General features: G+C 46.4%; 2 pseudogenes; one reads left to right on the top strand and one right to left on the bottom strand.

The window, feature by feature from the left end:
- Positions 1-1759: 1759 nt before the first annotated feature.
- Positions 1760-15807, top strand: LOC136453165 (phosphoglycerate kinase, chloroplastic-like; annotated as a pseudogene).
- LOC136451198 (uncharacterized) lies at positions 7322-11487 on the bottom strand (annotated as a pseudogene).
- Positions 15808-16791: the final 984 nt, after the last annotated feature.

Genomic DNA, 16791 nt, shown 5'->3' with positions numbered 1-16791 from the left:
AGCCTGTTCGGTTGTACTACTTTCAGCTGCTTTCAGCTTATTCCTTCTCATAAAACACTATTGAATCATCCGAAATCAACCGAAATCATCCAAAAGTGGATCAGCCGAAGGTCAAGCAGCTAATAGTTAGCTGCTAATAATTAGCTTCTGTAAATTTAAATAGGATACAACTAATAGTTTAGCTAATTGTTAGCTAATATCTAACTAACAACTATCTTACTAATTGAGCCAAATTAGCTAATATCAAATAATAGTTAGCGAGCTAATATTAGCTATGAGCTATGAGCTATTAACCAGCTAACTATTAGCAGCGAATGGATCCAAACAGGATCTTGGTATAGGTCGATGACTTGGACTATATAAAAGTTTAAGCATCTTTGACGACAACATAAGTGCCATGTAACTACGTTATACTTTATCCTATTTAGACCTTATTTGGTACAACTATGGAGAGAAGCACTTCCTTGGGAAACTGCACAAATAGAGAAAAAGTACGGCTAAAATAAGTTAGTCTTTTTTGCATTTTATGCAAATGGGGCTATGGGGAAAAGCATGGCCAGAAAAAACTAAAGTCATGTTGTTTGGCATCTAGTTTCAATTTGTTTTGGCTATAAGCAACTTATAAACTATATTAAATAGGTCCTTAGTATGAACATAAGTGCCACTTGATCATATTAGCGTCACTTGATTCTATCTATCACCATATTAGTGTAGAAAAGCATGAAGTGTTGCCATAAAAATGTGGATGACATGACTCATAGGTATCACTCCACAAACATCACCAACACAAAAACAAATTTTAGAAAAGAAAACAATAGACAACAATAGTATCTACTGAGAGTATTTCGTGTTACTTAGCCTCCTACATAATTTGATTGGTCAACACCGATAGATAACAAGAGCATTTGCTAGCAAATAAAAATAAAAAAAAGTTTATAAATATTTAAATAATTTCAATCCAGACGTCATAAGATAGAGCATGATTTTAGAAAAAAAATTAAAACTTGTTTCATAATTTATAAGATAAAATATTTTCTCAATGATTTTTCTAAGATTAGACTAGATTTAGAATTTTTAATTACATAACCATTTTAGAAAAAAAAATATTTTTGATATTTTTAAAAAAATATTTATATTCTGTTATACCCTTTAAAGCATCGACGAAATTCAACTTATCCTCCTATATACCTCCTCCGTCTCTTAATAGTGGACGCTTTAGGATCTTAGATACCCTTTTTGGAACAAAATTTGAATGCTATAAGATTAAGTATTTTGTGACAGAGGGAGTAGTTCGGTTGATGTGACGCCACGTCATCTACATCATGTTAGATAAAGCCACCCAAGATAATAAAAATCAAATATTTTGAAAGTTAAGGACATTAAAATTCTGATTTTATAAACGTGGGAGAAAATCATACTATCATTGAGGAAAAGTACTTTTTCCCCCTTTTATAGACTGACTTTCATCGGTGCCCTAGGTACTCAACCAAGACCGTCTATCTTTGTTCCAACGGTGGTGACAGCACAAGGAGTGTCTAATATTCTAATTTCTTTCCAGACCAGTCACCCACTTTGAATCCCCACTTCCCCCTCGGCCGGCTTGGCCTTGGTTGTGTGCCTGGCTGCCTGCCTCCTCCTTCGCCGTTGACGAAACATTCACGTGGCGGCGATCAGCGAAGATCCCTTCCCCTTCGTTCACGGCATTTCCCTGCCTGCGCAAAACCCTCCCTCCAGCTTGACGTCTGCCACGGCCTTGTCAATGGCATCGGCGTTAGCGCCGGCCTCTTTCTCCCTGGTTCGCCAGGCGGTCCGCGGGGCAGTGGCCTCGACCGGCCCCGGCACGACGCTACGCCGAGCGGGCCTCGCCTCTGCGTGCCCACCGGAGCGGTCGCTAGGCTCCGGTTCCCTGGGCGCTGGCGCCGACCCGCGGCTGGCGATCCACGTTGCTTCGCGCTGCCGCTCTGCGCCGTCAACCGGACGCAAGACACGGGACGCGCGCCGTGGCGAGGATGGCCAAGAAGAGCGTGGGCGATCTCGCCACAACGGACGTCGAGGGGAAACGCGTGCTCGTGCGCGCCGACCTCAACGTGCCCCTCAACGACAGCCAGAACATCACTGAAGGACCAAAAACGGTGACCAGAGGGGGGTGAATGGAGCCTCAAATTTCTTGCAAAATATTTGGCCGCTGTCCCAAAGTTACCCCAAACACAAGCGAGCTGGCAAAACTAAAATACCCAAGCCAACTGGTAACGAGAGTACTTAGATCAATTCTTTGGAACGGTACAATACCAACGCAACAGACGAAATCCGATTTGGAGCTCAGATGACCAAACTGCACTCAAAATGAGAAATCAAGGCCTAAAAATTACACCAGAAAATCAGCTGGAAATTCGCCGATGGCTGGGCTGCACACCACCAAGTGCTGGGGACTGACTCTCCTGCAGAGATGAAACAGACTGGGCACTCAGGCCAAACTAGCAAGCAACAACAGTTCGGAGTTGAAGAATGAGCAGCCACTAGGAGGTGCTGCCTGCCTCCTGGACGTTGGGCCAAACAAGTACAGAGAGAAGCTAACGAGAGCACATGCTCAAGCCAGTCAACAAACTAATCAAACAAGTGAATATTTAATTAGTTCAAAAACTATTGCTTGAAAAGGGGCAGCAACCAAAGACACAACGAACAACGTTGCTTGGAATACGAAGCCGGTGGGACTGCTTACCGATGCAGAAGAGCTCGGGCGAGGGTATGCACACCGTCCAGTAGAGAACACGGCAAAACAACGGCTGCAATATCCGAAGCTCGTGACTCAAAAATGAAGACTGACGAACAGGAACCGAGCGCACAGGAGCGGATGAGTCTCAATGTCCTAGGGGCGAGTGGTGCTCTGGTGAGCGCGCATGGCAGCTGGGGCTGGCGTTGGTGCCGCTGTCGCCGAGTGCTGCTGGGGCCGCCCGTGCGCACGCCTGTACGTGAGTGCCCAAGAACAGCGCACGAACAGAGCGACGAACAGAGGGAGGCAACTCCAAAAATCCGACAAGAACTGGATCAAATCAACATGAACCGCACCCAAAATTTGCACAGACCAAATTCAATGCGCTATGAATCTAGCCCCAAGAAATCATTTCCTTGGATTGATCCAAACTCCGGGAAAACGAGATCGTAGGCATGAACGAAAATAGGGAAAAACTCAAGAACACAGTGACGAAAATCACACACAAAATCACTGAATCCCGGAGGACAACTGGAGGATTCGGGCCTCCATTCCCACACCAAATCATAGTTTACACTCACGAATTTCTTCATAAGTGGACCTCTCTTTTAAGAACTAGAAGAAGAGCTAACCCTAGGTGGAAGGGGGAAAATGAGAGAATGCTAAAGAGGTGAGGGAGATGGGGGCTCCCTCATCCTATTTAATAGGGCCATTACACAATCTCAGTTTTGCCCCTGGATACTATTGAGTCAAACCACTTAGCCCAAGGGCGTTATGGTCCAACCTGGTGTCATCTTCATCCGACGCCACCGCACCTCCTCATCAGTAGCTTTGCCTCGACGCGAACTCCCCGATGCCGCCACGTGCCGTCCGTTCCTCCTCAGAACCTCCGTCTGGGTTTTGAGGCCCAAACCCGTAAACCCGCCACCGATGGTTTTGAGGCCCAAACCACCAAACCCGCTCGCGAGTAGCGTACTCCATACGCGTCCCCCGCCGCTCGACATGTGTCACCGCCGTCCTCGACCGGTTGGCACGCCAAGTCCTCTGAGCCTCGCTCGACCCGCACGTCCACCGTCTTGACTCGGTCAACACCGTCACTCCCTTGTCTTCTTGCACTTGTCAATGTCCCAAGTGTCAGCCACCGTGGCTAGTCACCTGGCCTCTGGGTCCCTCGGTCCAAGCCTCACGTCTGTCCTTCACCGCTCCCAGTCCATCGGCACGGCACGTCCTCCTTGACCTTCACCTCGCCGTCGACCACCGCATCCGAGCTCCACACCTGCACAACACAAGCCAAAAGATATGTCGCACACATAGCTTTCACCATGGTAGGGTTAGTCACCACTCAACCTACTTCGTGGATCACATTGACAATCACTCATCACAAAATGAACACACAAGGGTACTTGTCAACCTTGTGTTCGCAATCTCCCCCTTGATGAGTGCATTGTTAACACCAATACACGAATAGCTTGAGCAAAAGAAAAAGAAGAAGAAGAGAAAACAAAGAACTCACCCAAACGACCAAAAGCCAAAAAAAAGCCAAGAACCGGGTCATTTGAAAATGAGCAAAACTTGGTCCCCAAAGACATGGGCAACGGCTCGACGCAACCAAGTAAAACAAAGCTAGCCCTCAAGAAGAGGCAACGGGCTCAACACCACTAGCAAAGCTCAAAAAGCCAAAAACTGCTAGACCCTCCAAAAGAGGCAAAGGCTCAACACATCTAGCAAAATGACTCAAATGCAACTCCCCCCTGAACAAGTGCAATCTCTCTCAAATGAATGCACATCTCTCAACTTTGGGTGGAATTGGAAGTTCCTTCCCCTTTTCTGAATATTTCTCCCCTTGTGTCCCCTTGTGACATTGTGAGTGTGGAAACTTCTCCCCCTTGTTGACACATGCACTTATCAAGTTAGAGCCCAAGGATTGCAACTCCCCCTCAAAACAAGCTATGAATGCAGAAATGCACGAATGCAGAAGCTTCAAGATTATAGCAAGTAGATTGAAAGGATGCTCTAGTTGATGCTGTCATGTATATATAGCAACACATACAAGTGCTAGCAAATGCTCAAGGTGACCAAATGAGATGAAATATGGCATTTAAGCAAGTTTGATCAAGTTTGAGCAATTTTAAAAGAGGGTACACCACCAAAGGAGCACATAGCAAAAATAGACAGGAGATCGACCTTGTGCTACACATGTATGCAAAGTGAACTACCCCAAACAAAGTTCACACATCATGTCATGAGACAAACTTGTGGTTTGATCAAATTTTAGATACCAATTGAAATTTATCGGAGTTATGCAACTTATTACCAAAGTTTGTCAGACAAGTGTGTGTGGGAGGTTATCTGTGTCATCAAAACCTGACTTAGCGACCATGTCAAGCCTATGCCAAAGGCAATTAGAAGCTTAAGACAATGATCTCGGTATCCATTACAGAGCTCAAGTTCACCAATAAGTGCAATTTGGAGCTATCTCGATACTCTGACATAGGATAGTACAGACCCATCCCGATCTTTTCAAATCACTTAGTTTGTTTTTCAAGTTTTAGCACACATTCAAGTTTCTCAAGCAAGTGTGTAACTCAAGGTATGAGCCGTAGCAACTAAGCATATATATGAAGCAAAAAAAAAAGATCTCGACACATTCTACACATGCTAGTTGCCACAAGTAGTGGTGAACACATTTCATGTTTCAACAAGTTTTAATCAAGTTCACAGTTTGGAAAACAAGCTTAGCTCATAACATGCATCAATTGATCAAAAGGAGCATAAGGCAAAAGCACATCATGTATATCCATAACATCCCCAACAAGAGCATAGTGTCAATCTAGCTACTATAAGGATGAAGCTCAGGATGCAATATGATACATGATGATATGATATGATATGCAAGTATGATATAAAAACAAAAACAAAAGCTAAACTACAAAGAAAAGCAAAACTAGAATACAACAACCAAAGTTCCCCTCCTCTAAAAAGGGAAACAAACTCCAAGCTCCCCTCGCAAGCGAGCAAACTGGGCTTGGTCAAGTGGTTTGGTGAAGATATATGCGAGCTGGTTTTGGGTATCAATGTGGTGTAGATCGATATCACCTTTTCTCATAGTGGTTACGCAAGAAGTGAAAGCGAACTTCTATGTGCTTTGTCTTTGAGTGAAGGACTAGGTTTTTTGGCTACACTTATGGCACTGGTGCTGTCACAAAACAAAGGCACTCGCCTAAACTCTAACCCAAAGTCTCTCAGAGTAGCTATCATCCAAAGCAACTAGCAACAACAAGCAGCAGCAGCAACATACTCAGCTTCTGTGGTGGATTGGGCGACGCTAGACTGCTTGTGAGAAGACCAAGACACAAGAGAAGATCCAAGAAACTGACAAGTCCCCAAAGTGGACTTCCTCTCAACACGACAACCAGCATAATCCACATCAGAATACCCGTAAAGAGAAAGAGAGGAGGAGGCCAAAAACCAAAGACCAAACTCAGGTGTGAAATGAAGGTACCTAAGGATCCGCTTGATGGCTTGACGATGAGACATGCGCAGCGAAGACTGAAAGCGCACGCACAAGCAGACTGTGAACTAGATGTCCGGTCTCATCACCATTAGGTACAGCAGGGACTCGATCATGCTTTGGCATTCCTTCTGGTCCATGGCTTCTCCCTCCTTGTCCTCATCCAGGGTCATCGTGGTTGACATGGGCATCGAAAGAGGCTTGGCCTCACCCATATCAAATTTCTTGAGCACGTCCTTGGTGTACTTGCCTTGGTGCACGAACGTCCCCTCGCGAGTTTGCTTGATTTGCAGCCCGAGGAAGAAAGTCAATTCGCCCATCATGCTCATCTCAAATTCCCTGCTCATAGTATCTGAAAACTTGGCAACAAGAGCATGAGAAGAGCCACCAAAGATTATATCATCCACGTATATCTAAACCAAAAGGATGTATGTGCCTTGCTTGAGGAGGAACAAAGTCTTATCTACGAAACCCATCCTAAAACCCTTATCAAGCAAGAAGGCTTTCAAACGCTCATACCAGGCTCTCAGGGCTTGTTTCAAACCATACAAGGCTTTGTGGAGTTTAAAAACATGGTTGGGGTACTTAGGATTTGCAAAGCCAGGGGGTTGCCTCACATAAACCTCTTCCTCTATGTACCCATTCAAGAAGGCACTCTTCACATCCATCTGATATAGCTTGAACCCTTTCGAAGCTGCAAATGCTAAAAGGATCCTAATGGCTTCTAGACAGGCAATAGGAGCAAAGGTTTCTTCATAGTCTATTCCCTCTTTTTGGCAAAAACCCTGAGCCACTAATCTTGCCTTGTTTCTCACTACCACTCCATCCTCACTCTGCTTGTTCTTGTAAACCCACTTTGTACCTATGGGGTGGCACTCTGGTGGAGGTGGAACTAAAACCCACACTTGGTTCCGCTCAAAGTTCTCTAACTCCTCGTGCATAGCATTGACACAATCGGCATTAGATAGTGTGTGTCCAATATCTCGAGGCTCAAAAGAAGCTACGAAAGCAGAATGAGCAAAGTGTGAGATCTGATGTGACCTAGACCGTGTGACCCTTTGGTCGATGTTGCCGATCATGGTCTGAGGCGGGTGGCGACGCTAAATGTGCCGAGGTGCTTCTCTCGAAGAAGTCGCCTCCCCCTCCACAGCAGCTAGGGCCTCCTCAGGTGCAACCAGCGTAGGCTGAGGAGGCGGCTCGTGCAGACCCCAAGTAGTGGAAGAAGACAGGTCGGGACTGTGAGCCGAAGTAGTCATCGCAGACTCAACTAGAGCAGCCAAAGAGGTCGGCTCGACATCTCTCCAATCAGCATCTTCCTCATTCTCCTCAACAAAGATGCTCTCACCGATCTCCTGATCACCTGCACTTTCAAAGACAGGAACAGAACAAGGCATGGTCTCGTTGAAAGTGACCTCACAGGTCTCCACAACTCGGTTAGTTTCAAGGTTAAGAACACGATATGCATGAGAATGAGAAGCATAACCAAGAAAAATACCATCGGAAGACCTAGACTCGAACTTGTCCAAATTACCTTGTTTTAGAATGAAGCACTTGCATCCAAATACTCTAAAGTGGCTTACCTTGGGTGGTCATCCGAATTGCAACTCATAAGAAGTTTTCTTCATGAAAGCTCGAAGGAAAATACGATTTGAAACATGGCACGCGGTGTTGATCACTTTGGCCCAATATCTCCTAGGAGTCCTATGCTCATCGAGCATCGTCCTGGCCATCTCAACAAGGGTCTGATTCTTGCGCTCAACAACATCATTCTGCTGAGGGACATAAGGAGAGGAAAACTAGTGCTCGAGGCCCAAAGAAGCACAAAAGGTTTCAAAATGAGTATTCTTGAATTCTGTGCTATTGTCACTGTGAATCGCTCTCATGGCATTCTTAGGGAACTCATTTTGCAACCGAAGAACCAAATCCCGAGCATGTGAAAAAGCCTCATCCTTACTCTTCATGAAAAACACCCAAGAGTAGCGAGAAAATCATCCACGATCACTAGAACGTACCACTTCCCACCATCTGACCAAACTCGAGCTGGACCAACTGTGTCCATATGAAGTAACTCGCTGGGTTCCTTGGTCATAACTTGGTTCACAGGTGGGTGAGAGGCAGCAACCATCTTCCCATGACGATAAGGGTGACAAACCAAATCCTTTTCAAATTTTAACTTGGGCAATCCTCGGATTAAGTTAAGTGAGCTCAACCTAGCTAGTAAGTCAAAACTCAAGTGACCCAATCTCCTATGCCACTTCCAAAGCTCAGAGGAGGATCCGGCCACCAAACATCGAGAAGAGCCAAAAGAGTGAGAAAAATTAGCTCGAAAGACATGGCCAAAAGTAACAATCTGGCAAACAAGATTTCCCTGAGAATTAAGGACTCAAGACAAGCCGGTCTTAAATCGCACTTCAAAGCCATCCTGAAGGAGCTACGAAACTGAAAGCAAATTGAAATGCAAATTCGAAACCAAAGCAACATCCTTCAAGACAAAACTGTCGTTGACCCGAATGGTTCCATGAGAAAGCACCTTACCTTTGCTATTGTCCCCGAATGTGATGTACTCCTTGCATTGCACGGGGTCGAGGCTAGAGAACCATTTTGAGCTTTCGGTCCTATGGCGTGAACATCTAGAATCAATAAGCCACGTGTTCTCCAGGCCTCCATCCTGCATCAATAGAAGGACATGGGATGAGCAAATGGCGCAACACTAGGGTTAGTAAACTGTGAAGGATACTAGTGTTGGTTCATTTGCCCTAGAAAAGTGTTATAAAAAAACACCAAACATGCCATGTCCCATTTGAGGAAAGTGGGCACCACGTGGGGGAAAACATGGTCCGCTAGAACTGTAGGACTGAAAGCCACTGCCGCGAGATCCAAAGTCATATTGATCACAACCTGAACCACGCCGGGCATGACCACCATGTGGTCTCGCAACCTGAGGCCAAGCACCTTGAGGCATTGCCCCTCGAGGCCTAGCATTGCGCCTCTGAATAGGCGGCACATGTACGCCATGGGGCGGGCAGTACATGTTCCGGTTGTTCAACTCATACTCCCGCCGCTCATCTCTCTTCCTCCTAAAGCAAAACTCAACAAGGTGACCATCCCTATGGCAATAGTCACAGTGATACCTCACCTCTCTCTTGGGTGGTTGTTGGCTCACTTTCTTGTGGGTATGTGTCACTCTTGGTAGCTTTTTGGCTTTAGGAAGGGGATCCTCAGAGATGTTCGATAGAGTGTCAAGTGGGTTCCTGAGATGGTTTGGTTTTGGAACCCAAACTTGTTTCTGGGGTGGAGCTCTTGGAGGTTCTTCTAACACTCCATCTTTTACAGTGGGTTCGGTAGGTTTAGGTGGATTGATCTTGGAAGGTTTCTCACTTGGGCTTAAACCACTGAACTCACCAACTTTGCCATAGACGTGTTCACCCTTCCCACCTAAAGCAAAGCCTACTCTAGATGTCCCAGTTCCCCGCCTGAACTGGCTCATCATCATGCCCAACTGCGGCTCACTACAAGACACCCAATTCAAGATGGACCAAAGGTATGTGTTGTCTTCCTCGGATCTCATCTTGTCCCGCCTGCAAGAATCAAGCTCCAACACCAAGCTCTCACAACGTGCACACTCAACAACCATGCTATCTAAACTAGCCTTCTCAAGAGCAAGGATCTTGGCATTCTTCTCTGCCAGCTCAGATTGCATGCCCAAACAAGACTTGCACGCACCCAACAAGCTAGACCTAGCCTTCAGCTCATCATTCTCATCTAACAAGACAGCATACTTAGATTGCAACTCAGAAAAGTTGGTCATATGAACAGCACATTCATCACACTCAGCCTCGTCAGACACATGAACGACAAGCTTCTTAGCTTCCTCAAGCTCCTTCTCCACAACTTCTAGCTTGTCCTTAAACTCTTTCCTCTCACGAGCAGCATGTTTTAGCAGCTTATCTTGACTCATCAAAGTATCAGTCATGATATCAAGCTCGGCAATAAGAGCATCGACGGTGGGTTTTACCTCGGTAGAGTCGTCGTCGCTGGGAAGCACGTCCTTATTGGGCTTCACCCCTTCATCCACGGACATGGTGCAGTAGCCTCCATGTATGGACTTGGCAACAAAACAAAGCCCGGTCAACTTGTCCTCACGTCTCTTCTCGGACTCATCATCACTCAAGGAAGAAGAACGGTCGTCGTCGGTGTCATTGTCGAGGTCGCTAAGGGAGGCGAGGAAGGCGCACTCTTGGGCCTTGGCCTTCTTGAAGTACTTCTTCTTGAGCGCCTCCTTGTCAAATCCTCCCTTCGACTTGTGCTTAGAGGTGTACTCGCGCTTGTCCTTGCGCTTGTTGGAGTCGTGCTTGTCAGAGGAGTGCTTGTTCTTCTTGGGGCAGTGGGCGACAAAGTGGTCAGGGTCTCCACAGCCGTAGCATCCTTCCTTCAGACCACCACCACGCCGGTGATTCAAGCGGTTGTTGTGAAACCACGAGAACCGGCTGATGATCAACGCCAGCTCGTCGTCCCCAAGGGCCTCCAATTGCTCCTCTGTGAGAGACACCAAAGAAGACAAGGCAAATGACATCTATGAGGGGTTAGCCAAAGAACTTGAGCCGTTACTAGAGACCAAAGCCATAGTCGGTGCAGAGGGATTCTTGAGCTTGGCTTGGGTCTGGTAGTCGATCTCGGTGGACTTGAGCTTGCTGAAAAGCTCATCCACGGTGAGGGTCTCATACCCCGAAGACTCAATGATGGCGATCACCTTCACATCCCATACCTTTCGATCTAGGGCATATAGAAGCTTGAGTGCCCTCTCATGATCGTCATAAGGTAACTATGCCTTGTTTGCTAGCATCTTGTTGATGATGGTCTGAAAGCGAGAAAATATGGCATCGATGGACTCGCCATCAAGCTGGGTGAAGTTCTCGTACTCCCTCTTGTACGTCTCGTAGAGTCTGGTTTTGACCTGTGCGGTCCCCTCGTGATAGCTCTAAAGCCTCACCCAGATCTCCCGAGCAGTAGTACAATCGGAGACTCTCTCGAACTCCTAAAGCGAAAGACTCGAGAAAAGAACTGAGCGAGCTCTGCTATTAGCGTTGTGCCGATCTTTTTGATCTTGCGTGACATGAGCATGGGGTTCAAGCACAACGTAGGTAGCATCCTCGCAAATCTCCCAAACAAGCCAATCAATCCCCTAAAGATGCGCAGACATGCGGATCTTCCAATAGGGGTAGTTTGTTCCATCGAAGAATGGTGGTTTACCGGAACCACGCTCCATGTCGCCTTCGTGGATCACGGACCGATTAAGGTGGAATGATCTTTCACCGGCTCTGATACCAACTGAAGGACCGGAAACGGCGACCAGAGGGGGGGGTGAATGGGAGCCTCAAATTTCTTGCAAAATATTTGGCCGTTGTCCCAAAGTTACCCCCAAACACAAGCGAGCTGGCGAAACTAAAATACCTAAGCCAACTGGTAACGAGAGTACTTAGATCAATTCTTTGGAACGGTACAATACCAATGCAATAGACGAAATCCGATTTGGAGCTCAGATGACCAAACTGCACTCAAAATGAGAAATCAAGGCCTGAAAAATTACACCAGAAAATCAGCTGGAAATTCGCCGATGGCTGGGCTGCACACCACCGAGCGCTGGGGACAGACTCTCCTGCAGAGATGAAACAGACTGGGCACTCAGGCCAAACTGGCAAGCAACAACAGTTCAGAGTTGAAGAATGAGCAGCCACCAGGAGGTGCTACCTGCCTCCTGGACGTTGGGCCAAACAAGTACAGAGAGAAGCTAACGAGAGCACATGCTCAAGCCAGTCAACAAACTAATCAAACAAGTGAATATTTAATTAGTTCAAAAACTATTGCTTGAAAAGGGGCAGCAACCAAAGACACGACGGACAACGTTGCCTGGAATACGAAGCCGGTGGGACTGCTCACCGATGCGGAAGAGCTCGGGCGAGGGTATGCACACCGTCCAGTAGAGAACACGGCAAAACAACGGCTGCAATATCCGAAGCTCGTGACTCAAAAACGAAGACTGACGAACAGGAACCAAGCACACAGGAGCGGACGAGTCTCAATGTCCCAGGGGCGAGTGGTGCTCTGGTGAGCGTGCACAGCAGCTGGGGCTAGTGTTGGTGCCGCTGTCGCCGAGTGCTGCTGGGGCCACCCGTGCGCACGCTTGTACGTGAGTGCCTAAGAACAGCGCACGAACAAAGCGACGAACAGAGGGAGGCAACTCCAAAAATCCGACGAGAACTGGATCAAATCAACACGAACCGCGCCCAAAATTTGCACAGACCAAATTCAATGCGCTACGAATCTAGCCCCAAGAAATCATTTCCTTGGATTGATCCAAACTCTGGGAAAACGAGATCGTAGGCATGAACGAAAATGGGGAAAAACTCAAGAACACAGTGACGAAAATCACACACAAAATCACTGAATCCCGGAGGACAACGGGAGGATTCGAGCCTCCATTCCCACACCAAATCTCAGTTTACACTCACGAATTTCTTCATAAGTGGACCTCTCTCTTAAGAACTAGAAGAAGAGCTAACCCTAGGTGGAAGGGGGAAAATGAGAGAATGGCAAAGAGGTGAGGGAGGTGGGGGCTCCCTCATCCTATTTAACTAGGCTATTACACCAACACAGTTTTGTCCCTGGATACTATCGAGTCAAACCACTTAGCCCAATGGCGTTATGGTCCAACCCGGTGTCATCTTCATCCGACGGCCACCGCACCTCCTCATCAGTAGCTTCGCCTCGACGCGAACTCCCCGATGCCATCACGTGCCGTCCGTTCCTCCTCTGAACCTTCGCCCGGGTTTTGAGGCCCAAACCCGTAAACCCGCCACCGATGGTTTTGAGGCCCAAACCACCAAACCCGCTCGCGAGTAGCGTACTCCATACGCGTCCCCCGCCGCTCGACATGTGTCACCGCCGTCCTCGACCGGCCGGCACGCCAAGTCCTCTGAGCCTCGCTCGACCCGCACGTCCGCCGTCTTGACTCGGTCAACACCGTCACTCCCATGTCTTCTTGCACTTGTCGATGTCCCAAGTGTCAGCCACCGCGGCTAGTCACCCGGCCTCTGGGTCCCTCAGTCCAAGCCTCACGTCCGTCTTTCACCGCTCCCGGTCCGTCGGCACAGCACGTCCTCCTTGACCTTCATCTCGCCGTCGACCACCGCATCCGAGCTCCACACCTGCACAACACAAGCCAAAAGACATGTCGCACACATAGCTTTCGCCATGGTAGGGTTAGTCACCACTCAACCTACTTCGTGGATCACATTGACAATCACTCATCACAAAACGAACACACAAGGGTACTTGTCAACCTTGTGTTCTCAATCACCAACGACACCCGCGTCCACGCCGCCATCCCAACCATCAAGCACCTCATTAACAACGGCGCCACGGTCATCCTCACCAGTCACCTGATAAGCCTCGATTAATATGGTGTTATCCACGCATATGTTTCCCATATTGAGTGTACATCAAACTCAAATTGGCTCGATCAAATCCATAAAACTGAATGACTGATACAACTATTAGCTGTGGATTCAGACGTAGTAAAGTCGCATTGGCACCAGTAGCCGAGTAGGTGTTTGAATTGTGGACATTTAAGTTATGCTGACTTGCTGAGTGACATCGTCTTTGGTGTTTTAAGATAAATAATAACACGGGCATACTTTTTTGAAGACTTTTATTTAGACTATATCCTTATTGCATAGCGTTGTTCTGTAATTCGTTTTTTGTATGTAATTCCTTCGTCTCTTCTGAGATAATTGAACCTGCACAATCGAATTACCATGAGATGTAGTTAACTCTGCATCAGGGAAAGATAGTGTTCAAGTTTACATGTCCCAGATCTAGCATAATATTTCAAGTGCTGAGGTGATGTGGACATACGAGTTCATTATGTAGGGGGTATTTGTCGGGGAACTAGAAGTTCTGAATGATTTGCACTTTGTATTTGCTGCTGGTGAAACTTTTACTCGACAACATTTATCACAACGCAAGTACGATGAGGAGCGGGTATGCAGGGTCTCCCTAAGGGTGAAACTTTTATTAGGCAACATTTATCAAAATTTATCTTATTTTCTCGTTCTTTGTTTTCCCCACTGTGGATGTGCCCCTAAGGGTGTTACTCCCAAGCTTAGCTTGGCTCCCCTTGTACCAAGGTTGTCTGAACTTCTAGGTATACAGGTACCTTTTGCTTTCACAATGATACAATGTCAAAATTAATAATCATCTATTGCTTTATTTATGTTGAGTATATGCGCACATCCACAAATAGGTGCAAAAGGCAGATGATGCTGTTGGACCAGAAGTAGAGAAATTGGTGTCTGCACTGCCAAATGGTAATTTTGTGCTCCTTGAAAATGTTAGATTCTACAAGGAGGAAGAGAAGAATGACCCAGAGTTTGCAAAGAAGCTTGCCTCCTTAGCAGATCTTTATGTGAACGATGCCTTTGGAACTGCTCACAGAGCACATGCATCAACTGAGGGAGTTACCAAGGTCTTGAAGCCCTCTGTGGCAGGGTTCCTTTTGCAGAAGGTTTGTGTCTTTTGTGTCAATAACTCAATATATGAATCCTGACCAAGGAAACTTTAAGAGCAAATGCCATTATTTCTTTTTGTTTTCCTGTATTTCTCTTCCATGAAAAGGTCTACCTCTTCAGTTTCCTGATCTTGTACACAAAATAAAATCGCAGGAGCTTGATTACCTTGTAGGAGCTGTTTCAAACCCCAAACGACCATTTGCTGCTATTATTGGTGGCTCCAAAGTGTCATCTAAGATCGGAGTTATTGAATCACTATTGGAGAAATGTGACATCCTTCTCTTGGGTGGTGGTATGATCTTCACGTTTTACAAGGCACAAGGACACTCAATAGGTTCTTCCTTGGTCGAAGATGACAAGCTTGAGCTTGCGACCTCTCTCCTTAAAAAAGCAAAGGACAAGGGCGTCTCCCTTATGTTGCCAATTGATGTGGTCATCGCTGATAAGTTTGCTCCTGATGCTAGCAGTCAGGTTGGTTGTATTTTTATTTCTAGTAGTATTATCAAGGCATGCATGAAACTTTAGAAAAATCAGCTGCTCTTGTATCCACGCAGTGATGGACATGAGATTGCTCTTCAGGTTGTTCCTGCATCTGCAATTCCTGATGCATGGATGGGTCTGGACATAGGTCCAGATTCAATTTCGGCATTCAGTTCTGCCCTTGAAACTACTCAGACAGTCATTTGGAATGGACCCATGGGAGTTTTCGAATTTGACAAGTTTGCAGTTGGAACTAAGGTAATGCTATGTGACGCCATTGTTTCTGCTATGACACTTCTGGGGAAATTGTATGAACAAACTTGACCGTGAATTCTCATCTTTAGGCAATTGCAAAGAAGTTAGCCGAGCTTAGTGGCAAGGGCGTCACTACAATAATTGGTGGTGGAGACTGCGTTGCAGCTGTTGAGAAGGCAGGTGTCGCCGACTCTATGAGCCACATTTCAACTGGGGGTGGTGCAAGTTTGGAGTTGCTGGAAGGGAAGGAGCTCCCAGGAGTAGCTGCACTGGACGAAGCTTAGTGTCTGCACCGCCACATTAAGCTCCATTCTGTTGAATCTTCTTCGAGACTATATTGCAGTTTATTTCATTTTTTAGAATGCTCAACGTCTTGGGTCCAGTTTAGATCCAAAAAATTTTGCAAATTTTTTCCAGATTCTCTGTCACATCGAATCTTTGGACGCATGCATGAAGCATTAAATATAAATAAAAAATAAAACTAATTACACAATTTAGACGAAATTCACAAGACGAATCTTTTAAGCCTAATTAGACTATGATTGGACACTAATTGCCAAATAACAACGAAAAGTACTACAGTGCATTTTGCAAAGTTTTTCGCCATCTAAACAGGCCCTTGGGATGTAAAGAGTGAATGTTTTGCAGAGTTTCTGTGAATTGCTCGAGTGTACTTGTGTGACGTGGTTACAGAGTATTTAAAAAGACCAACATTTCTGACAATTCTTGAATTTCTGTATATGTTGGCACATGTATTTTACAGGACAGGTGGGTGACAAATGACAATTAGGCTTCACCGTTCTGTTCCAAGCAGACAGAAAATGAGGGGTTATTGTCACGGGGTGAACTCATTTGATTGAACAGTAGTGCTAGCGTCCGAATGTCGGGCGCCCGCGTCTACACTTCATTTCATGCGCCTCAAGCAGGCCCGCGTCACCACGAACATCGCCAGCATCAAGAAGAGGGGGAGGGGGCAGCGCCCGTCTGTGCCTCTGGTTCAGATGTCCGGCCGGCACCGGGAGGAGGAGACAACGAGGCGAGGCAAGAGAAGGCGAGGAGAGAGATACAACACCTGATCTACTTTTGAAACATTCAGATACAACACTTGCAACATACGTCTAAAGATAGAAAAAAAACACTCGAAACATGCATCTGAAACACTTGCAAAAACACTTGAAAACATTGTAAAACATACGAAACATCCAGATAAAACACTTACAACATATGTGTGAAACATATGCAACATCCAAATAAACACACTTGCAACC

Source organism: Miscanthus floridulus, chromosome 5, assembly GCF_019320115.1.
Source record: "Miscanthus floridulus cultivar M001 chromosome 5, ASM1932011v1, whole genome shotgun sequence".
Classification (NCBI taxonomy): Eukaryota; Viridiplantae; Streptophyta; class Magnoliopsida; order Poales; family Poaceae; genus Miscanthus; species Miscanthus floridulus.
The sequence above is the reverse complement of the archived record's forward strand: the minus strand, read 5'-3'. Positions and strand labels throughout refer to the sequence as shown.